Source organism: Chrysoperla carnea, chromosome 2, assembly GCF_905475395.1.
Source record: "Chrysoperla carnea chromosome 2, inChrCarn1.1, whole genome shotgun sequence".
Taxonomy (NCBI): Eukaryota; Metazoa; Arthropoda; class Insecta; order Neuroptera; family Chrysopidae; genus Chrysoperla; species Chrysoperla carnea.
In genome coordinates, this window is record NC_058338.1 from 80,982,685 (window position 1) to 81,009,429 (window position 26,745).

Genomic DNA, 26,745 nt, shown 5'->3' on the forward strand with positions numbered 1-26,745 from the left:
TGTAAAACTAGACTTGATAGAATAACAAAATTTGAAAGTGAAATTAAAATTGATTAAAAAAACGAAGAAGTAATAAGCAATCAAAAACTGCATTCAAAAACTGCATTCACGATACCCACGTATAAGACCACTATTGCGTATCTTTGTCTTTGTTTAATAAGGAGTTTTAAACGTTCATATCTTGTCTACTAGTGAAGATTTTTAAAATCCAACTTCACTGTTATATTCATGTAGTGAGAATTTTTCATCTGAAGTGATTAAAAAAAATTTAAAACGATCCCTTTTTTCATTTTTTCATTTTGATGACGACTATCAAAAATCGATTGTTTTCGATACGAAAAAATGCAACCAAAGTTTTATCACACTGATGACGGAATCGTGTAAGAAATTATTGTTAATTTTGTTAGCCAAATCTTGACTTGATATTCAAAATTTTACCGATAATTCGAAAATATGACCCAAATTCAATGGAATTATGACCCAAATAAATATATAAAGTTGAAAAAAAAAAGTTTAAAAGTTGCGTTTGGTATTATATTTTGATTGTCAAACGCCTAAAAAATCATTTTTAACTTTTCCAATTTGTTTAAAAAACTGACAAAGTTAACTTTTCTTTCTTGATCATCGTAAAAACTTTAAATTTTAAAATTTTAAAAAATGCAAAATTTATTTACATTTTTGATATCCTTCTTCGGTCGAAAATCTTTACAAACATTTTGGGTAGTCATAAGTAGATTATGCTCTCGCTCAATCGTTTTCAATAGTTGTTAATTTATTCAAATACTAGCTGTGAACTACCCGCTTTGCTGGGCAACATTCCCACTTTCACCCCTCCCCCCATATTCCATATCCTTTTCTAGGTTACTATCTATCACCAAACTAAATTTCATCAAAATCCGTTCAGCCGTTTAGGCATGATAGAGCAAAACTCCCAGCAAAAACCATAAAAAAATCACTAACTCAATTCAGTTTTCTGTCTACTTCCTACCCCCTAAGTACGATGACGTGATCATTTTGATCTTATATCCGTTTTTAGGTAACCATCTATTACCTTACTAAATTTCATCAAAATCTGTTCAGCCCTTTAGACGTGAAAGAGCAAAAGTCCCAACAAAAACGACTAAAAATCACTAACTCAATTTAGTTATCTGCCTACTGCCTACCCCCTAAGAACGATGGCGTGATTATTTATAGCCTATGACCATTTCTAGGTTATCATCTATCACCATACCAAATTTCATCAAAATCCGTTCAGCCGTTTAGGCGTGAAAGAGTAACAGACAGACAGACAGACAGAGTTACTTTCGCATTTATAATATTAGTATGGATAACACAAGTAAAATTTACAAAATTTAAACAACCTACGACAAATTTTCGGGTATCTTAAACTTGCATTTGAAACATATCTAAGAATACTCTTCGTTTATTACCTTTTTCCTTAAAACCTTCTCCAAACTGAACCGATTTTGAAGATTGTCGCTTAGTTATTAGTTGTTTCAGGTATGGATCCCAAAACTCGCACTTGAAATATAGCTGAGAATTTTCTCCATTAAATTACCTATCAAATAACACACAAAAAATCAAAATCGGTTCATCCGTTTAGGTGCTATGATACCGCAGACAGAGAGACAGATAGGCAGACACACACACATAGTGGATAAACTTTAAATACCCCTTTTTTGGTTCATGGGGCTACAAGACAGATATAGTCTGAGTACAATCGCAGGCGTACGGAAGACCTTATATCACTTCCAGGGGCCTCTGCGCGCCAAGTTGTTGCGGGGATTACAGGACACTGTTTGGGCGGCAGGTATGTTGAAAGCCTGGGCCTGGCAGTGTATCACGACTATTACAGGAGTGGTCACAGTGGTGAGGAGGAGGAAACAATGTCTCATCTTCTCTGTGACTGTCCAGCTCTTGTCATGAAAAGATGTACTTACTTGAGCCAGCCTCTTTTTGACGACATTTCCGTCCTAAAGTACGTCGACGTCAAAGCTCTCCTGATGTTCTTAACGGATCCTATGGTCTAAGTGTGTCCCAACCCCGGACAGCCAATCTAACCTAGCCTAACTTCCCAATAAAAATACCCCAATGTTAAACGTCTCATTTCCAGTGCCTCTCAGTTTATCATATTGATTTATTTTTTATTGGTAGTTTTAAAGAAATTATTGTATATGTTTTCACAATAGTTATGCTGGTGGTAAATATTTATTTTATGTATTAATTTATTACTTTCAAATATAATACACTCAATGTAGTAATAAGTTTATAGAATTATTGTACTTAAAAGATCATAAAGTAGCTAGAATGCCATTTAAGTTTTAAAAAAAATATGATCATAAACATGAAAGAATATTGTCACTCAATAAATACAATATAGTTTTATAGTTATAAATAAAATTGTTGACTTGCTCGCTTACTAAAACCTAATAAAGTAGTAAGATATCATAAATTTTTCCGATGTTTTCTCTATATATTATAAATGTGAAGTAAGGATGTTTGTTTGTTTGTTTGTTTAATTGTTTGTTACGTTTTCACGCAAAAACTAGCGAATGGTTTTTAATGAAACTATACAGCAAAATAGCTGATACATTCAAATAATACATGAGTTATAATTTATAAAGATATTTAAAAAAAGAAAAAAAAAATTAAATTTAATCGGACATTTACTATTTTGAATTTTTACAGATATATTTAATTTATGGTTCAAAATGATGATAATAGATGGAGCAGATCTATGATCATTTTGACCATAAATTAACGGTTTCTGTAAAAATTTAAAATAATAAATGATAAACAATTCAGAGCCACCTTTTCTAATATACTCAATGAATTTTGACTATTTTACAATTCAAAAAATTGAAAAGTATGCATATCTTTTAGCTGCGTAAAACAATCCCTTCAAGTGTTATGGAAGGGGATAACTGAGCTCAAGAGATATGGAGGCTTTAAAGCGGTGGTTTTTTCTTTTGAGCCCAGTGAAGCGGGCGGGTAGCAAGCTAGTTTTTTTATAAATTTGGAGTAAATTTTGATTAAGGTATAGGGTCTGTACACATTTTTGCAATTTTATTAAGAACGGTTGACGAATAAGCTGTTGGTTCATGACAGGTAGAAATTTTAAGTAGAACCACTTTGCGACTAAATGTCTTATCTGCCCACAGCAGTTATATATGGTAAAATATCAAACTTTTAGGCTATTACAAAATGTTTTTCTTAGACCGAATTGATTGAAGTCTTCATGAAATACCTGCAGTAGACAGCTGTTGTATTTCCTCACTTTTCAGGCGGACGTTTAAATTTTACTATAGGCCCATGAGAAATGATTCGCAAAGTGCAGATTGTATAACAGCCATGCTGAACACTCGGAAAGTGAAAATTCTTAAATAAGGGCTATTGAAGTTTCAAATTATGGAAACAATGTTCCTTATCGCACGATATTTTTTTGCTGGTTTAGAGTTAAAGCCAAATAAACTGCAACAGACACAAAAAACCGACATCTTGATAACCTAGGAAACTAAAACTTTGTCAATCGATTCAGGATGCCATGAATTTTGAGAAAATGCAAAAATATTATTGTAACTGTCAATTTGTATTTTTGTCACAATTTTATGTTTTATCATTGAAAAAAATAAAGTTGTGAAAGCTAAAGAAAACAAAGTAAAGAAAGAAGAAAACCAGAAGTAAAAGAAAACAAAGATAATTTAAAGTAAATACAATGCAATTTTTTTGTAATGTAATATTAAACATCCATCAAACCAAACGTAACGTACTCACATATTGAGTTGACTACTAAATCAGAAGTATTTCTTTTTTAAACTAATATGAAATTCTTTAAAGAATCAAACAAGACTTAAAATTAATACCTTAAATTTTCAGAAAAATATCTTGTACATAAAATAAGTAAGTGCTATATTTATAATGTACCAAGGTACAAAAGGAATATAGTTCCTACCAGATGTCCCACGACACCTCTAGATTTTTTTTTTTTAAATACCACAAATAATATTTTCCAAAGTTTTATTGATAACATCATTATTCTTTATTTTTCATACCGGTTACTACAAAAAGGGCATACATACGTTCCTCTAAACATGTATATTCCCCCATACAATGTGCTTTCACGATACTATCCATGAATAAAATAAATAAATCATTATTTAATACATCAAATGGTATTACAAAAGACATTAGGATTTTGGTATATTACTTTACAACTAAAACCTTATATGCAACCACTAACTTAAAGTTGCATTTCTTCTTCCACTCTCTTAACCCGCTTGTATAGACAATACACAATAGAAAGTTGTCTAGGTAGGTCTTCTGTCTGGGTCAAATGTCAATTTTAAAGAGTTTTTCTAACCTGTCGTGGAATTTGATTAGTTACTTTTTTGTTAGTGACAAACATCCTTCAAAGAAGAAAAATACATTTGGTTTGCAATTGGTGACATATAAATAGGAAAGAGTCAGGGTTGTTTATTTCTGTTATAAAGGTTGATAGTTATAATATTTATTTAGTTTTTAGTTTTTAAATCTTCTACATGCCTAGGTAATTGATACTCTGAAAGTTTTCATTCACATTCATTTTGAAATACAAACTTTTTTTAAAGCCGGAACGCTATTTATATTAGTTAAAAAAGGGAAGCACGGGTAAACAGTGATGTTTACGAAAAAATTTTTCAAACAAAAGTTGTTTAATTTTTGATAAAGAACATTTTTTACATTTAAACTTTTGTTCTATCTCTAACGGTTTACAAGATGGGTCCTACGGACCCAAGACCCAATTGACCTATGATGCTCATTTACGAACTTGACCTCACTTTTTACGTCCTGAGTACGCTGTAAAAATTTCAGCTCGATATCGTTTTTCGTTTTTGAGTTATCGTGTCCACAGACGGACGGACGGACGGACGGACAACCGGAAATGGACTAATTATTGATTTTATGAACACCTATGACAAAATTTTTTTCCTAGCATCATTATTTTTAAGCGTTACAAACTTGGGACTAAACTTATAATACTATGTATATTTCATATATACATGGTATAAAAGATTGGAAATTTAATGTGCATAAACTTTTGCATAAGAGTCCATCTCATCCTAAAATATCTTAAAATTCAGACATTATTTAACAGTTTTGCATCTTTTTAACCCCCCACCCAAAAAAAGGTGTTATAAATTTGACCTCCATGTGTATATATGTCTGTCTGTCTGTGGCATCGTAGCGCCTAAACGGATGAACCGATTTTGATTTTTTTGTTTCGTTTGAAATGTAATTTAATGGAGAGTGTTCTTAGCTTTGTTTCAAGTGCCAGATTTGTTTCAGTTTGGAGAATACTTTAAGGACTAAGTGAAATTCACAAAAATTAAGAAGCCCCCGCCAAATTTTTTGGCTACGAAGCCCTAAGCTCCCACTCGAAACATATCTTAGAAAACTTTCTATTAAATTACCTTTTTCCTTATAGCCTTCTCCAAACCGAACCGATTTAAAAGACCGTCGCCTATGTTTTAACTGTCTCTGGTACGGAATCCTAAATTCACACCTAAAACATAGCCAGGAACACTCTCCATTAAATTACTTTTCAAAAGATTAAAAAAAAATCAAAATCGGTTCATACCATCAGACGCTACGATGCCACAGACAAACATTCACACACACATAGGGGTCGGACTTAAAACAACCCTTTTTGGTTCGGGGGTTAAAAGGTAATTTAATTGAGAGGGTTCCTAGATATGTTTCAAGTACAAGCTTTGTTTTCCATAAACGAAAAATTTGTCGGTGGTTTTTTAAATTTTGAAAATTGTCCTTTTAACGATAATATGGCGTCAAGATCCAACTTATGTTACAAAAACAAGCGTTGTTAAAAGATTATTTTTCTAGATTTACGTGAATTTGAACGAATTATCAGAGCAAGCTATAAATGACTTTTGGAGTCATTATAGTAATTGGTCTAAGTCGCATCCGCAGTCCCGATCTATTTTTTCGGGTCCATATAGACAAAAGTAAATAAATAGTAAGGTGAACCTTGATGATCTTCCCATACAGTAAAACAAATAAATGTAGTTATTTGTGTAATGTTAAATTACACTCACGTACTCAATATTAAAAGACCACACAAATACCAATATAACAAATACAATTTGTAAAATTCGTATTATGGTATTTCCTGGTGGCTTTACGTTTCCTCTATCTCTTAACTAATAAATGTATCTATCTAGCTGGTAGTCTGTGTTATTCTAAAACAGATTACAGGTAAATGTAAAAGTTATTGAGATTATTGTAAACATTGAAACAGATACATCATGGTACAAGTAAATTTATGCTACAATCAACTTTTAACTAATTTATTTAGTTTTGATAAATATATGGAAGAGATATTTAACCCGTCAGCACTACCGATTTGCTTACGCATTTTGAAAATGCGTCAAGCATTTCTCGCGAAGTACGAACTTGAATAAGTGAAAAATTCATTAATTTTAAGTACTGTTTATCCCTATCCTTATCCCTATCGTTATATATTATAAAGGTGAAACTAAGCATGTTTTTTTGTTTGTTACGCTTTCACGCTATAACTAGCGAATGGTTTTTAATGAAACTGTACAGCAATATAACTGATATATCAGAATAACACAAGAACTATAGTTTATAAAGATATATTTAACAAAATAAATAATTAAATTTGACATTTACCATTTTTTAAAATTTTTACAGAAATTTTTAATTTATGGTTCAAAATAATGATAGATGGAGCAGATTTATGATCATTATTTTGAACCATAAATTAAAGAATTCTGTAAAAATTTAAAATAGTAAATGCCAAAAAAATCATAGCCAACTATTCTAATATACTTAATGAATTATGACTATTTTACATTTAACAAAATTGAAAACTGCGTATATCAAGAGGTGGAGGTTATATAGGTGGATACCCTCCAGTGTAGCAGTAAGTATGTGTAAGAGCTGATCTTCATATATTAATGCTGAATCGTGGAGACAAAACAAAAACAAGTTGTTTGATGTCTTGAAGTCCTGTTTCTGAGAGTCATTTGTTATTAGCGTAGCCAAAGTAATATATGTGAGATGGTAGCCATGGGTCTCCATGTTCTTGAATAAAGCCAAAAATAAATAAGAATCACCAGGTCGTTACAAATAAATTCAATAAAAATTATAATATAAATAAATCATAAAAAGAGTTACTCATCTGCATTTATTAAACTTATTATAAAAATCAATTTATAATTATTAATTACTTTATTTGTTTTTGACAAACAAATTGCAGCAATATATACCGTACAGAGTTGAATGTCCGTAAACATTCAGCTCTGTAAACAAACGAAAGTACACGCACAGGTCCGAAAAATTACGAAGATAATTTTTTTGGTTACATCGTTAGTCTTGTGATGAGAGGAAATCTCACAATTTGTGAAGGATTTAAAAAAATATATTTAAAAAAACTGTAGATAAGGTTGAACAAATCCGAAAAATTCATAATTGGAAAATTGATGAAATTATATGAAGATAGAAAAAGTGTAAGCCACTTATACAATTTGAAAAGTAAAAGTTATTTCTGTTTTAAATCTAGCGTGATATAATTAAAATAGTCCTTGTGGATTCTTTAAAACTTCAAAACAAAAATTAATATAAAAATTAATTTTTTGCTTTCATTTAACTGTAAAAAAAAGAGGCGGCTTAGTTTTAGGAAAAATGATTTAGAATTAATAGTAATAGTAATAAATTCCTCTAATTCTCCTAATTTGAGAAATAGGGAAAGCCAAAATTCGTTACTCATTGATACTATTGCTATTATTATTTTAACCCACGATATATAAGTCTGAGAAAAAAAAGTGAAAATGAAAAAACTACAGCGCAAAATAACGTGACCGATTGCAACCGTCCGACTTTTAGCTGACCGCGCGACCGTCAAACTTGTAGCTGATTCATTGCCAAAGCTTGAAATATATTAAAAGTTGTATTGAAATTAGATCAAGAAATTTTTTAAACTATTAGTCTCAGTCTCTAAAGGACTAAAATTTAGTGAGTTAATGATATTTTAATAAATCCAAAATTTTCATATGTAACAGTGGCAGTAAAGCTACTCCAAATTCATAGTAGATATATTCGAAAGTTTCTAAAATGTACACATTTAAAGGTATTTTAACGCAACTGGAATTTATATTTGTTGTTATTAATCATTTACTTAGCCGATATTTCCAACAGCTACTATCCAATTTACTCGGCCGAAGTTTTACACCTTTCAAATATGATTGAATCGAGACTAACTGTCAAAAATTTGGGAATTGTAAAGAAATCGTAAATCTAGCAGCTACTTGCTCTTAGACCATATGGTTTTTGACTAATACTTTTCGGAAATGTGTACTATTTTCCTTCTAACGAGTGTAAATAATAAATGAAGGTAACTTTCGTCTTACAAAATGTATTTTCTCTTGAAACCAATTATAACACAACTGTAAACATTTTCTTTATAATTGTGTTTAATTAAATATAAATTAAATTTTTTTTACGCTTTGTAAACGTTGTGTTGGAGAAAGATACGTGTGCATAAATGTGTGAATTTCTACATCAAATTGTAATAATAATATATAAAAATAATTATTTAAATTTATTATTATTTGATAGGCATTTTCATTTGTAATGTAGTCCGTACTGGATATTTTGAGGAAGGAAACGAATTCAATGAATGTATATGTACATATACATATAATTTTTTTTTTGTGAACCATGAATTTTTTCCCCTGGAAAAATATTCAGTCATTGTCAATTATATTTTATTATATTCATTTTTACTAATTAAAATAATCAACACAAATGGGTGCAAGCGAAAAAAATTTTAAGAATCAAATTTATATTTGTCAATTTAAAAAAAAAGTGTACTTTTATAATTTATTTAGAAAATTCAATGAGCTTTTCAAAAAATTTTATTTTTTTATTTTAAATATGTTGCCGCACTATAATTTACTATTTGAAGACAAACGAAGATGTTTTCGAAGACAAACTATCTGCCTGTGTACTTCTTTTTGTGTTTTGCTGGTTATCGATTATTTCTCAGAATTACATTCAAGGAAACTTAGTTTTGATTTGTTTTTTTTTTTTTGTTTGTTTGAGTGGTAATTTGATAGAGAGTGTTCTTACCAATGTTTCAAGGCTGAGTTTAGGGTACCCAATAACAACAAGTAACGAAGAGTAAATGTTCAAATCAGTTGAGCAGATTTTCTGCAAACAAAGCTAAGCACACTCTGGAACAAATTACCTCTCAAACAAAAGAAAAAACCAGTTCATTCGATCTAGATCTATGATGCCACAAACGAATCGATAGATCTGATTTAATGTCTGGGCTTTTTTTAAATTTAATCTGTACATATAAAATGCTTCTTTCTGAATGACTGATTGATTAACTGATTGACTGCCTGACAGATTAACGCACAGCTTTCAGTCTAGGAGGGTATGTTCTTTGTATGACGTAGGCATCCGATGAGAAAGTATTTTCTGAAATTCTCCCCCCAAGGGAGTGAAATACCAGATGAAAGTTTGTTTGAAAATTCGTCATTTTTGAGTCCGTTACTTACCCTTTTTAAAAACTATCTCACCTATTGAATGGTATCTTGTCAACAAGTAACTGCACTGTGTTTTATTTTAAAAAATTAGGGTTTCGCACCAAAAAATTAAAACCCTTTAAATGGAGAACAAAAGGAGAACTAAGCGAGGGTAAAGTTATAACGCGGTAGTCTGAGTTTTTAAAGTTGAAACTGCCCAGCTATGCGGGTGGGTAACTGATAGTATTATTATAATATGCATGAGTTTCTATCATATAAACGTGCCATAGTGAATGAAGTTCTACTGTAATAGAATGAATACATACAATATACATAATAAATTGTAATAGAAAAGATATAATGATGTCAAAAACAATTAAATTAACGCCAAACAAAAGTTTTGTTTGTAACAAAACAAGGAAATGTGTGGCATTTCACTTTCACATTTTATAAAATAAATCACATACCAATGAACCACGACACCCATGGTATACTACTATTCCATAATAAAATAATACTACACTGTATAGTCGAGTATTTTGAGTGTATTCATTATATTATTATGAAGGATTTGACATAGTATGTGTGTTTTATTATATTGCATATATATTCTATTAATCTTTTGTAACATTGCCAAATATATATATACTGTGCCTAGAAACTCTATATTACGAGCATTGGTTGAGTTGGCGGCTTTGGATAATAATATTACTATTATATATGCATTTGATATAATATATTTATAAAGGTGGCGTGGTATATATATATATAATAAGGGAGAGTGTTCTACCTTGAATTAAAATGGAAATATTCAGCCCCCTGGATCTAGAGGATATTTGCCCGGGAAATCATATTGATGTCTAACAAATCATACGATGTTAAAAAAAAGTAGGCTTTTTAATACATCTCAAGTTAGTTTATGAACGTAAAAAGGAATTTATGCCAAGAATCTTTATTTAAAGCGTTACAATACCAAAAAAAAATTCCTAGCGCAGGAGCTGCGTTAGCTAAGCGATTTCTCTCAGAGATTGAAAAAATAACACATTTTTCTTAAAATCGAATATTGCATTTTTAGTTTTCCAAGAATTTTAATTTCGAAAACGAAGCGTCTAGATAAAAAATTACAAAAGCACATTTATGCATAAATTCAAAATTTTGTACTTTGCGAAATTGCAAAAGAAACAGCATGAGCGAAAGTTCAACACAATGAAAATAATTGAAACTTATCTGCGTTCAACGATTTATCAGGAACGTGTATCTGACCTTGCAATCCTAGCCATAATTTAAAACTACCATTAATAGATTCTTCCGCCGAGATGAAATAACGTCGTGTAAAAGTGTAGTAAGATTAGAGGGGAAAAAATGCCGTCTCTTCAAGATATAGGAAATGTCTTGATTGTCTTTCCTGATTATATGTTTCCTTTATTAAATTTGATGTCACTTAATTTTAAAATATAAGCAAAAAGAAATTACTGCCCCGGTTAAAAAAGCCTAGATCTGAGACTGGAAATAATATATTTTTACAATACTTCATAACCTTTATATTTTTTGTAACTTTATTACAGCTATTGATAAAAAATTAAATGTCAATTATTTATAATGTATGGTTCAAGACCCTAAGTAAGGTTATTTTGTATTACCACCACGAATTGTACCTTGCAAGAACTGTACCAACGGAGATATGTGATTGAAATTTAGAAAATCCCATAATTACTCTTATCGGCGCGATAGTATCTGAGCGCCAAATAACAGCACCTTTTAAGTTTTTCGTTAACTCGAATTCCGCGACATAAAACAAAGAACCAACTAATTACCACTTTTAGTAGAAATATGAAAGAAATAGCAACACATGAAAGGCACCATAATATTTAAAGAAACAAATATTATTCAATAATAATTTAATTTTAAAAACATTTAATAAAAGTAAAAAACTTGAATTAAAGCGCACTTTTAGTTATCAATGTTCATTGATAACTAAAACAGAACTTACGTTTTAAGGATACAATGAATACGACGGTGCTTCTTTTCAGATTTTAGCTTCTCATAAAGATACAGAGCGCAAGGTACAATACTTTACTCTATATTATATAATATAAATTGTATGATAGTCAACTGTGTTGAATATTTTATTATTATTGTTAAAAAACACTTACTTACTTTACTTCATACACAATTTATCTTACTTGAGTGCAACGACAAACGGATGCTTCATATACATCGAGTTTCTTAAAAATTCATGGTGAAATCTCCTTTGATAGGAACTGGAAATTTTCGAAAAAATGGAGTTTTAGGTTTTTTAGAAGCTTAAGATTTTAATAATACAAAGTTGTGTCGGATATATTATTATATTTTTCTTCCTAAATGTCTAATGAGTTATTCGTTGGGTGCGTAGAAGGTGGAGGATATAACTGAATCGATGGCAACGCTGTAATTTTATGGAATTTGCAATAAATGATTCGTGTTATTTAAAATATTGCTAGTTTTCAATTGTTTACATGTAAATGGTACAGTAAAATGTCAAATTAAAATGACAATAACTGAAAAATAACAATAACTTTGTGACATTAGAAATTATAAAAATAAGAAATTACTCATTTAAACTGGTTAAAAAGTATTATTAAATTTTCAATTTTTACAATATATACAATCGATAGACTATCCATCTATAAATTTTATTAATAAAGTAGTGTACCGTAACCATGGAAATGCCCGAAACAAGACTTGGTAAGTCGAACAAATTTTCTGGTTTTTCTGAAAAAAGTATAATGGCTGTTTCTAAAAAAGTTAAATGGCATTCAGTTGTACAGAATGAAAGAGTAGGCACTAGCCATAGCACTCGTGTAAGCCGTAGTTGAGTCTCTAAATTCTACAATTTGTATTCCCTTAGCGCATAAAAGGCACTATAACATTTTAATAAACGAATATTATTTGATTATGAACATTTATTATACCATGCATATATGTAATATGCAAGGTATACTAAGTTTAGTCCCAAGTTTGTAAAGCTTAAAATATTGATGCTACGTACAAAATTTTGGTATAAGTGTTTGGTATAAAATCACCTAGTTAGACAATTTCCAGTTGTCCGTCCGTCAGCCCGCCCGTCCGTCTGTCAACTCGATAAATCAAAAACGAAAAAAGATATAAAGCTGAAATTTACAGCGTACTCAGAACGTAAAAAGTAAGGTTGAGATCGTAAATGAGCAACATAGGTCAATTGTGTCTTGGGTCCGTAAAGACCCATTTTGTAAACCGTTAGAGATAAAAGTTTAACTGTAAAAAAATATTCCTCATAAAAAAAAACCAACTATTGTTTGAAACATTTTTTCGTAAATATCACTGTTTACCCGTGAGGCCACAAATTGCATAGTTTGTATTATGTGGGAATATCAGTTATGTATGTGTGACATGTATGTATGTGTAATGTGATAGAGTAATCAACACTGTCTATGCATGGTATTTCAACAATTGACTCAGTCAATTGTTTGTTTTCACTTGTTATTTTTTTCAATTTAACAAAAATAAAAAATTGAATTAAAGAGCATTACAATTTCTTAAATATTCGATAAATGACTAAATAATACTCTCTTAAATATTTAACAAACTCTCTGTGTGTATCTATGTTTAACATTCACGGACAAAAATAAATATGAAATTATGTTTTTTCTTTGTGAGTTAACTGCAAAAGCCATTTGATTAAATCTATTGTTTTGAATTTTAAGAAAATGAGAATGTTCTTATGCCACGTCGGTATTTTTTTTTTTTTTTTTTTGTAAAAAAAAAAAAGTAAGATTTATCGTAAATGTTTAATTGCGTATAAAATATATACCTGATATATTTTATTAAAATTTTAAACTAAGTCAATGCCCTTTTTAAGCGTTTCTTTTTTAAGTAAAACGATTAGTTTATTGGTGTAACAGTCATTAATTCCAAATTGGTTGAAACATAAAGCTTCATTATGCTAAAAACTAGAGGTTTGAATATATAATTTTTGGACGAAAAAAAAAACTGAAAGGAAATAAACTAATTAGGTGATTTTATTAGCATCTTTACCAAAATTTTGTTCGCACTTATCATCAATATTTTTAAGCATTGCAAACTTGGGACTAACATTAGCATGACTTGATATATATTTCATGGTATGAGTATAAGATCACATTATTATCCCGACTATACAATTGGGAAGGTTATGTGTTTGACCCATATGTATGTATGTTAATCTGTTCGGACCTACCTTCTAAACTACTTTTCATAATTTGGCAAAAGAGGTATCGTTAGAAGCGCCTTGATCACCCACTTCGGTTTAATTATAGCGTGTTTGGTTTCAAATTAAAGGGCGTAATATATATAAATATATATTACACTTCTCACGGAATTATAACCACAAAACGGTTTAAATAAAATAAAGTCCGAAAACTAAAACCCCGACAATTACAGAATCGCGCTCTTGAAAGTATGCAAACAAGAAAATATTTTCAACTGAAATTGTTATGATAAGTAAAATCGTCATTACAGTCGGGGGACCTCTAAGATTAAACAGTTTTCCACAGGACCAAAAAGAGGTCCCCCCGGCTGTAATGACGATTTTACTGATCATAACAAATTCTGTTGAAAATATTTCCTTGTTTTCATACTTTTAAAGGCGCGATTCTGTAATTGTCGGAGTTTTCGTTTTCGAACTTTATTTTATTTGAATGCAATACTGTAAGGAGTCAAACATATAAAGCCAAAACTAGAAGTACTGTTAATATTAATGCAATCACATTACTTATTATGACAATAATCATTTTACAAATAAGACATTACATGTTTGTTTGCATGAATACATCTAGTTACTTCATTTCACACTTAAATATTCATCTTTGCATATACGTGAATTGTTAAATTTTCAAAATTTACATTTGATTCCAAACAAATATTTAAATATTTTCTCTGAATATTATAGTGTTTTTAGCATTCATGCATGCCACAAATGTGATATGTTTAAATCATAAAGGTAGACTAAACATTTCAAAATATTAGGTGATATTTTTGCATATTTGCAAATTCTTCTTAAAATTTACAACTGTCGGAAGGTATTATTTTTGATTGTCTTAAAATATGTTTGTTACATGTTCTTTCAAATTAATATTCTTTCATACTTTTAAGTAAAATCGATTCTATTTCCATCTACAAATAAATTGGCAGTACATAGTCGGTGTGGTACTGAAGTCGTATGAGTGCGACCTCTGTAGTCCACACGATTTACTTCACAGAGGGGGGAAAAACATTAAAAAAAAGGTATTGTTAGCCTTCATAGGTTCTTCTTCGAGCATGTACTGCTTCGCATGCTGGAACAATCATTATCTTCACATATAATGATGTGTTTTATCCACTTTTCAGATTCTGTTTATTCAGTTTTTTTATTACCATTAAAAAATGGCTCGACTAATTCGGCTAATATTTAAATACGCGATTACGCGTCGAACAAGCCCAGTCATGTGTTAATGTCGAAACTGGTTCGCGAGGCGAAAGAATCCGACGCATATACTTACTACACAAACACACGTACATGTACACGTACACACACACACACACACACACACACACACACACACACACACACACACACACACACACACACACACATCATATTGAAAAGGTTTGATTCGGAAATTGTGGCCTTGAAACCGCGGAAATATGTAAAACTGGTGATTTTCCAAATCGGCCTCATTACATTAACTTCCTCTGAGAAGTTAAAAATTGTTGCCTTAATAATATGTTCTTAAATATTTTGTTAGTACTTACTAAGTTTATGCCAGAAATTTATTGCATGTGCTAAACAACCAAATTTGATGCTTACCTGGAAAAAAAAGTTCGAATTAGTAAAAAGCGCAGTTTATCGCAGTACTAAATTTACAAGAAAAGTACTTAAATAAATACGTTAATGAATTTCTATAATATTTTTATTCAATGAAAATGGTCAGCTGGAGACCTGGTAAAAAGTCCATTTTTTAACTACTGTGGCATGTAGATTTTAAAAATATTATCGGATACAGTACAAAATTTGCAAGTAAAATACTTCAAATAAAAATTATATAATATCAACAGCACAGGAGGGCGGGCAATTATTTTAAATGACGAATGGAATGTGCTGTCAAAATCACGCTTTAAACACAATAATACAAAATTTTTACAAAATAAATAAATAAATCAGCACTTTCTACAATCCTTTCATTCAAAGAAAGTTATCATTCTCGGATAGTCTATTTAAGACTATTTTCTACACTCCCGACAAATAGTCTTGGGATATAACCAAAAGCAATTAATCTAAAATTAATTGCAGTAAAGCTTAAAAGACTCAATAGAATTCTTCTATAAAATCAAAGAATGATAAAAATTGTTAGAAGTAAAAATTTTATAATTATCTGCCCACCTTGGCAGAATGTGGACACTATTTTCTTCACACTAAAAAGATTAACTGATATACGTTGGAAATTGTTTCAAAATTTCGTTGCAATTTGAAAATATTAGCACCATGAATTAGTTTTTATTTATAGCAGTTTTTGTGTTGTAAATGGTACAATCTATAAATGTTCAAAAATACAGAAAAGATGTTTCATATTATTTAATAACATAAAAAAAAATCATAAAATAAATTTAAGTCAAAAGACATTTCAAGTCAATGTTTAATATAATAATTTGACATAGCATAATATAAACTCAAATAAATTTTAAAGAATATACATAGATTTTTAGTATTTATTTGTAGAACAAAAATAACATAATTTACTTACTTACACTGCTTACCTTTTGCAATTTGTAAAGTGCAAAGTGTAAAACTAAGTTAGTTAAAGTTGACAGTTCATATCTTCGCCGTCAAGTAGGAAGGTTTTAAGTCACAAAATGGTAATTTTATTTTGACAAGCTTTACAATTTGGTACAACTGAGATAAATGGATGATGACTGGGCTGAATTTGTTTTCCTTTTCCCTTAAAGTAGTACAAAATTTTGAATTTTTTCAAACTGTAAAATATTTTTGTATTTTTTTTATCAATTTATGCAAAAAAGTACTCTTGTGATTTTTCCTCTAGATGCTTAGTTTTCAAAATAATAATTCTTGGAAAACTCAAAATGCAATATTCGATTTTAAGAAAAATGTGTTATTTTTTCCCATTAGCTTTTGACTTAATCGCTTTCTACCTGACCGTAAATATATAAAATGCTACTACGTACGCTGAAAAGAAGTTAAAGTGAGAATAAAATAATATTTTCATTTCAAATCAATGTTTGGCTGTTATCCAATATTTATATTATTAATTATTATTATTATAATATTTTATATTTTGCAAACTATGCATGAAATAAGTTGCATATAAAATTTTCTACCTACATTCATAATCAAAGAATTTTCGAAGAAGGGAATATTGTTGTCTCTTGTCAACTGTAAAGTGTTGACAGAATAAAGTATTTCTATAAAAGTTGTATAAAAAATTGAAGGGCCTTTGATCGTTTTTGTTAGCTGCTATAAATTGGAAGTTCGATATCCATCAAGTAAAAGAAAGGAATCGATTCTGTTTTAGAAGATTCTTTTGCGACAAATATTTAGTCTTATCCAGAAGTAAGTTATACAAGCTGCAATATTGTTTTTACCTTTGTGCTGTTTTACCAATACTGTGTGCAAAAACGAGCAATACATGATAGTATTCGCTTTAACCTTGCCAGATTTACCACGCTAATACAACTACTATTTAAAAAACTATATTTTTTTTCTTTCTAAGATAACTGAATCTTATTCACTCCTGGTGTGCATGGGTGCTAAATAACCCAAAACTAACAAGTGAAAACAAACAATTAACTGAGCTAATTGTTGAAATACCATGCATAAACAGTGTTATATACTTAAATATTCTTATTTCTAGTCATAAAAGCACATTTTACTTTTATAATATTAAAATTAAAATTCGTAATTTTTAAACTGTATATCACATGACCTAAAACGCAGATAAGCCCTGATGTTATGTCATATCAGTATGAACCATAGACCATCAGTTAGTTCAGTGTAGACAGCTGGGTGTAATATATCCATAGATAATAAGTATTTATATTTATTATAATCAGTTGTTTATGAATATATCTGTCAAACTTATCTGTGTTATTTCGTATAGTGATACCGATATTATGCCACCAAATTATATGCCCACGTTTTTGACAGTTTAAAAGAGGTTAAAATTTAATTTAAGTTTTTGGCAAGAAAGCGAGTGTATTTTTTCTGAAATAAATTTTTTGTGGCTTTTTTTTTTATCAAAATCAACATTTTGAAGTACTTTTTCAAATATAGTAGAATACATGGGTTTTTTTTCTGTACATAGAGGTCGTTTGGAGTGCTTACCAGATTGTTTAGTAATTTTATTGAAGTATTTACCTTTTTCTAATAGCTGTAATCTCATCAGCTTGTTTACATGTATTTTGTTTGAAAATACTAATCTTCAAAATATTTTCATACAGTGTGTGTTATTTTTAAAGAGTTCAAAAAGATCAAAGATTTTTATTTTATGATTATTACATTTAATTTTTTTATTTATTTAAACATTAAGTTATATATTTATTTGTCTTTTTAATATGTGAATCATATTTTTACTTCAGAAGGGTCATCTGTTTTTTATCATTAAATGTTAGGCTGTACTCGGATAGCGTCATTTTTACAGGTTTATTAACATCAAACTTTTATAACGTTCTAAATTAATTCTGAAAATTTTAGAGGAGGTAGCCCGATTACTTAAATAACTAAATGACGTCAAAAGTAGGCATATTTACCATTGGTCTTGTGGGAAAACGGTAGATGGATGATATATTTTCATAGATTTCTCTAAACCTATAGGCAGTGGAAATTAAAAAATTAACTTTTATACCATGTATATGAAACTTATCAACGTATATTAAGTTTAGTCCCAAGTTTGTAACGCGGGAAAATATTTACGTTACCAACAAAATTTTGGTACAGGTGTTCATAAAATCACCTAAATAGTACAATTTCGATTGTCTGTCTGTCTGTCAACACGATAACTCAAAAACGAAAAGAGATATCAAACTAAAATTTTATAGCGTTGAGTTCCTAAATGAGCAAGATGGGTCAATTGGGTCTTGGATCCATAGAACCCATCTTGTTAACCGTTAGAGATAGAACAAAAGTTTAGATGTAAAAAATGTTCCTTATAAATTTTGTTTGAAATATTTTTTGTTAAACATCCCTGTTTACCCGTGAGGGCAAATTAGATGCAAATTTTTTAGTATATATTATATGAGAATATTACTTACATGTGTGTGACTGTCTAAGAGTCTAAGAGTGGATATCTTTCTTTATTTAAATGACGTAAAAAACAAACGATTGGGTCATCAACACTGTCCATACATGGTATTTCAACAATTAACTCAGTCAATTGTTTGTATTCACATGTTTAAATTAAAGTTAAACCCTTATATATATATATATATATATATATATATATATATATATACAGGTTCACAAATTTAAAACATTATGTTTTTCAATTTTGGTGGTGAATTATGTTATAACTTGATTGAAATTTTTCGATATGAGGAGCAATTTTCAAAATATCGAAAATTGAATATTTTGTTCAATTATTTAGCTTCCAATATTTGGAAAACCAAGGCAGATATCGAAAAATTTTATTCTTATTTTTCATCTACATCCATGAAGTTATAATAAAATTCATCATTAAATTTGAAAATAAGGAACAAATAATTTCAACTCTAATTCTAAACTTGCCTTGGCGCTCGTACTACCTTAAAGTCAAATCTGTTACTGGAATTGAGACTTTCTTAGAGAAAACCAATAAAATTTATATTTTTTGATGCCTCAGTAAGGAATATATACCAATTTGTCATACCAAAATATTGAAATTCATATGAATATATTATGTCAACAGCCTAAAGGATGTATTTCAGTTCAGCAAACCAATTGTTTATATAAACATAACATGTTCCATTGATAGTTCTTCTGTTAAATAATATATGTAAGCGTGTGTAGTATATATGTTCAATTTCCAGGGGCCATTTTCATCTCAGAATATCCATACTCCATTTGAGAAGATGTGGGTTATTGAATTAATATTTTGTTTCGTCTAAATGGTACACCATGTGTATTTATTAACCCCCGACTATGAAAGAGGGGTGTTATAAGTTTAATGTATCTGTGTATCTGTATGTTTGTGTATTTGAGTGTCTTTGTATCTGTGTGTCTGTTTGTGGCATGGTAGTTTTTAAACGAATGAACCGATTTTGATTAGTTTTGTCTGAAAGGTACTTGAATCGATAGTGATCTTAGCTGTGTTTCAAATGCGATTTTAAGACCGATAACCACTAGAAAAGGCGTGATAATCTTCTAACGGAAAAAAAAGATAACTAAGAACCCTCGATTAAAATATCTTTCAAACAAATCAAAAATTAGAATCGGATCATTTGTTAAGGAGCTTCGATGACACAATCGAATAGATTGGACCTGATTTTATGTCAGGATTTTCTTTAAATTTTTAATTTAATGTTGTGTTTAAATGATAAATTATAAATTTCCATTATAGTGCAGGCTCTGGATGGGATTGAGTGTGCAAAATATGAGTACTGCATTTTGCCAATTGATTCTTGTTTAGAAAAGCTTATAGATTAATATTGTGAATCTTGCCAGAAACTCTATTGGTCCAATTTTTGCATACCATCTCTCCCTCCACAGAAACAGTTAGATGACCTTTTTTAAACTAAGTAAAAGTTACCATTAGTTCTATGGGTCATTTTAAAACTCCAACATTGGAAAAACTCCAAAAAGGCCATTTTAAAAGCTAAAAAACGGTGCATAAAATTAGATTTTTGAGATTATAAAAACTCTAAAAAAATGTTTGAACATCCTTTGTGAAGTTCAGAAGAATAATTACAGATTCTTTTGTTCTAAAGCCTCAACTTTTTATTCTGCAAAAGATGTAATAATTCTTATTAATAACAGTGTGTAAGCAACAGTGTGTGAAATATTTAGAATCTGTGTCTTACTCATTGTTAATAATGAGAACTAAACATCTTTTTAAGAATTGGAAATTGAGCCTCTAGAATGAAGTAACTTGTATTACTCGTCAGAACTTTATTAAAAGATGTTCAAACATTATTAAAGAATTATGATAAACTCAAAAATTTAATTTAATGTCCCGTTTTTTAGCTTTTAATATGGCATTTTTGGAGTTTTTCCAAACATTAAACTGTTAATACCTCGAAAGCAAAGAAGTTTACGAAATAATCACAAAGAGTCTTTTGACGTTAAATGACCCATAAAATTTATAGTAACTATTATTTAGTTCAAAAAATGTCATCTAACTATTTCTGTGGAGGGGGAGAGCGTAAGCAAAAATTGGACCAATAAGATTTCTAGAAGGACCAATAGATTTTCTGGCAAGATCCGCAATATTAATCTATAAGCTTTTCTAAACAAGAATAATTTGACAATGCGGTAGTCATATTTTTGATACTCAACGCCATCCAGCGCCCGCTCTATTAGCAATTACATTCATATCTTCGTAATATTCTTTTGACATAATGTCATGGAATCACTTAGACATAATTGGCGAAAAATTCGCCCAATCATAATAGACCGTAAATCGTTTTAACCAAACCTTGTGTGTCGAATTTAAAGAAATCTCCAATTCCTACCCCGTATCAGTAACCTACTACAATATCCTGATAAGTCTATGTTAACATTTGCAAGTCTATGAAAAGCAGTACTATAAAAATCATCTATGAACAATGTATGATGGTAGCTACTCTTAGCCTGCCCAGTCAGTTGGGGTTAGCCTTAGTGTCTACCTCTTCTACCATGTTGAATGAATATATGAATGGAAAGCGTACCCTAATTTATCTTTTTTAAGCATACTTTATTATTGTCAATGTAGACAAATTTTTCTGTCATTTTTTTTTACATTTTCAATATTGAGTGGCCCAAAATATTTTAGTAGACAGATATGTAATATGTATTAATATACTCTTTCAATCATGTGCTTCGTTGATGGTTTAAAAATGGTATTCAATTCATCTTTTTTTTCTTTTGTTCGTTGGTAGTGGTTTGGTACAATCGAATAAAAAAAAATTAAGACCAATAAAAATAATTTATAACAAAATTACTTTTATTTAGAACATATTGCAACAAATCGACGGTCAATTCCGGAATTAGACTGGTAACTTTGTGATAGTTTTTCCCTAAATTTTGAAATTCAAATCGAAATTTTCAGCATATTTTATTGTCAGAGCAACAACGTACTAATCCCACTTTTAGATCTATGTCTGTATGTACACATTTATGTATTCGCACCGCGCGTGAGTTTTAAAGGAGGCGTTTCCATGGTAACGGTACACTACTTTAATTATAGAATTGTATGGATGCATATATAATTGTATGGATTACATTTAAGACTTACATTGAAAATTTAATATTAATGTCTCACAAATTTAAATAAATAATTATGATAATTAACATTTGAAAAATAATATTTGTGCAATTTGATTTCTTACTTTCACAATTTTTAATGCATTAAGTTTAATTCATTAATGTTTTTCAATACTTTTAATTTGACATTTTCTATAAGATTAACATGTAAAGAATTGCAAATTAGTTATAACAGCCTCTTTTATCGCCAAAATTTTTCACTGGAAGCGCTAGCATCGATTTTATTGTCCCTACCATGACTACGCACACAACGAATTGTTTGGGGACATTTTTTCGTTAACAATTTGTAAATGAAATGTAATTTCGAGCTGGCATTCCTGTAAAAATTTTTACATGGAGACTTTGAAGCAGTAGTTTTTACTTTTAAGCCCAGTGAAGCGGGTGGGTGTAAGCTAGTGTTATTATAAATAAAACATCTAATTTTTAATAGATAGATAAACAAACAATATTATTTCCATTTGAAATAATTTTTTTTGTACGTTTGTGTCTTTAAAACTAAATTTAATTCGTAATTTTAATGTGGAATTTTTGATTAAAATTAAAATTCCGCGTCTTTTCAATTTTTAACTTTGTCGGATCAATGAATTTGTATTTGAAGGTACAGGAATAGAATCAAATAATGTATTTGCATTTCAACCTACTCACACACTTCAGTTTTTTTTTTTTTTTAAATGAACATCTTTTTTTATGTGTTAACATTTTATGGCGGTTGCGATGTGTAAAATTAAAAAAATTAGGAATCATTTATTTTACTGAATTATTTGCACTAGTATTATACACCTATTAATGTTTTTACTCATGTTCTGGAGATTTGATATTCTTACGAACTTGAATTTGTGAAGATTGAAACATTAAAATTTTATAACCTCAACTTTTAACAAAAATTTTAGTTGCATGAATAATCATTGGGTAAGTAATGTATTTATTCAGAAAAATAGAGTATTGATAAGTACTCTATTTCTTTACCGTGCGACAGATAGGTAATTACTACTTCGTGGCCAAAATTTATATTAATGTTGATAGTTTACAATTAACGTGAGGCAAAAAAAATTGTCGCCAGTAGTCACACTCGCTGTTGTATATTACATATATAATGTGCATATTCTGAGACAGATAAATACTTAAAAATTACGGCACTCCAGACAAATCACGGATTGCGACGCATTTCTGGACCTTAAAATACGTGACTACCAGTTTCATTTCAATGTTTTCGTTTTACATTCATTTTCGAGCAAAAACAAAATAATCTAAAATAACAAAAATATAATTTCTTTGAAGCGAATCACACTGTACCATTATAGCATTTACAATTAAACATATATATATGTCATCATTGTTTCCTGTACTATAAAAATTTTTACGGATCAATCTTTTCTAAAAAATTGAAAACGTGTTAGTAATTAATCAGACTGACTTTTATGCAATCTCAAAAATTATTAATCGGTATAAGACAGTTTTTTATTTTGACATATCTTACATTTAGTGCTTATCAATGCATGTAACAAACTTTAATGATCTGTTTCCGTTGTTAAAAATTTAATTTTATGAGTAACTTCACGCTAATTCTATTATTTTTTTTTTTTGGGATCTATTTTAAGGACGTCAGTATTAACGTAAAAAGAAAAGTTAGTAAGGAGTAATAAGTACATCACATCAACAATGTCAGCTGCATCTGAGTCGCACAAACCGATAAACTAACGTCGTGGAATTATAAAGTTTCTATTTTTGCTATCTGTTTTAGAAATATTAAAAGATGTGCGCGTGTTTTTTTGTGCACCGTTTTAAGATAATTATTTTATACATTCCTACGGCGAAATTGAAATAAACGAAATATTGTAGTTTTTTCGTGTAAAATGCGAAAAATTTGTGTAGCCCGACATAGTTTCATCAAAGTTTGAAAGCACAAAAATTTTGGATTTATTTGCTTTAATAAAATGACTTAGTCTTGTAGATTGTGCGATTTCCTTAGATCAAATAAGTGAAATTTACAAAATTAAAAAACCCCCGACAAATGCGATTTATTTTTTGTAAACCGATTTTTGGAAACTTAGCTATAAAATGTTCTCAATCAAATCGGTTCTACCGTTTAAGGGTGACGATGTCACTGAGAAACAGACGGACGCACAGATAAACACTTTACACTTATAACACTCCTTCTTTAATCAGTCACTTTGTTCTTTTGAATTATTGTTTTGAATTACCTAATTATTCAACTATTTCACTTTTCGAAATGAATGGAGCGAGGTTTATTTGACCAATCATTTCCATAGTAATTATTTTTATGTTAAAATTAAATGTCATGCCTTTTCCAAACTGAATCGATCTTGAAGATTATCCGCCCATTTTTAGTTTTTTCAGGTACAAAACTCTATGCTCGCACATGAAACATAGCTAAGAACACTCTCCGTTAAGTTACCTTTCAAATAAAAAAAATAAAATAAACTTATAACACCCCTTTTTTTTAGTTCGGGGGTTAATAAATTATATCCTTATAAAACTACAACACGATTACAAATAAATTAACATATAACATATTTTATAAATGAGGAATCTTGGAGAGCTTGAGTATTATTCTAATAAGCACTTGAACACAGCTTTTTAGAATTAAGAACGTAGCTACATTTTGGTTTATATTTATGAAAGAAGGAGCTGTAAAACCTCGAGAAACATTCTTGACATTTAGCGTTCTAAACCATAACTATAATATCAGGAAATACATTAGTATATATTTTATTAGTCATCCGGTAAATCGTAAACGAAATATAAAGGATGATTCAACTTTAGTTCCCTAATTTTATAACTTTGTAAATTATAACGATGTGAATACTTTTTGCTTGTTTCCAACGTCAAATGGTATTTGAAACAATTCATTTACGATATGAATCCTTTACGCTATAGACTTTTACGGGAAGATTATGGCAAAGTTAATCGCCGTAGTAAGCTAACAATTTACATCATCATCGTGCAAAAGTTCGAAGAGACTGTAAATATTGGAGATAGGACAAAGCTTGCAAATTATCGTAGCGTGTGTTCAGCCTAAAATACACCATTGGGTTTCTTTTCGTGAGGGTTCTTTAAGAGTCGCATCTATATCAACAAATTTGCAACGTTAGAACACCTTAAGTCTAATTTTCACTAAAAAGTAAAAACTGTTCTGTCATAGTTGTTTCCTTGGCTGACACCGACTTCAAAAATAACAATAATTGTAACTACATTATATTATCGTTATGTTTTACTTTTTAGTGCATATTAATTTGTTTTGAAATAGTTTTTTGTTCAAGTCGATTTTCTTTTCGTTAAAAGTTTTTTATTATTTTAAAATTACAATGAATAAACAATTTGGATCACCTTTATATGTATGTATTATTATATTACGATGATATGTAGAGTTAGCATACCCATGACTATCAGTCGTTTTGCAGCTGTTTTAGGTTGAACGGTTCAAAACAATTTGTCTAACACCGTAAATGAAACTTTTATTCATATCCACTTACATGCAAATGCATATACATTATATATTTATATATGTAGCGAGATTTATTTTTAGGTACTCGAGGCTCCATTTCAGTAAAATATTAAATTATTAATGTATTCATATTTTGTGAAAAAATATATATGAGTATTCACTCCATTTTTTTTTTAATTTCAGTAAAACAAGTGAAAACAAACAATTGACTGAGTTAATTGTTAAAATACCATGTATAGACAGTGTTGATAACGCAATCGTTTTTTTTTTGAGGTCACGTAAATAAAAAAAGATATCCACTTTTAAATAGCTGATATTCCACATAACTGATATTCCCATATTAATACATACTATAAAATTTGCACCTAATTAGCGCCCTCGTAGGTAAACAGTGATGTTTACAAAAAAAGGTTTCAAACAAAAGTTGTATATTTTTTTATAAGGAACATTTTTAATATTTAAACTTTTTTTCTATCTCTAACGGTTTACAAAATGGGCCTTATGGACCCAAGACTCATTTGACCGGTGATGCCCATTTACGAACTCGACCTCAGTTTTTATGACCTGAGTACGCTGTAAGAATTTCAGCTTGAGATCTCTTTTCGTTTTTAAGTTATCGTGTTGACAGACGGACAGACAACCGGAAATGGACTAATTAGGTGATTCTATGAACACCTATACCAAAACTTTTTCGTAGCATGAATATTTTTATTACAAACTTGGGACTAAATTTAATATACTATGTATATTTCATATATACATGGTATAAAAAGATGAAATCTTAGATTTTGGGTTACTTCGATGATTACGAACTCGATGAAAAAATGGACAATTAGAAATATCTAGACAAAGAGAACAAGTTTTGAATATTTGTGATATCTCAGAAACTATGAATCCGATCATCAAATAAACACGATTTTTGTAATTTTTGGGCTAAAATAACCTTATAAATGCAGTTTTATCGAAATAGGAAACAATAAATTTGTATCGATTTTTTGGTATGTTCTTAAGAGGTACAACCCCTTCAAAAAAATCGAAATAAATCACAAAAATTTTTTTGTTTCCAATGTTGATAAATCTGATAATATAAGGTAATTTGGACCCAAAAATTACAAAAATCGAGTTTAAGTGAAGACTGAAGTCGCACTTTCAGAGATATGGTCTCTCTGTTTTGAATATTTGATGATATCTCAGAAACTATGAATACGATCATCAAATAAACTCGGTTTTTGTAATTTTTGAGCTTA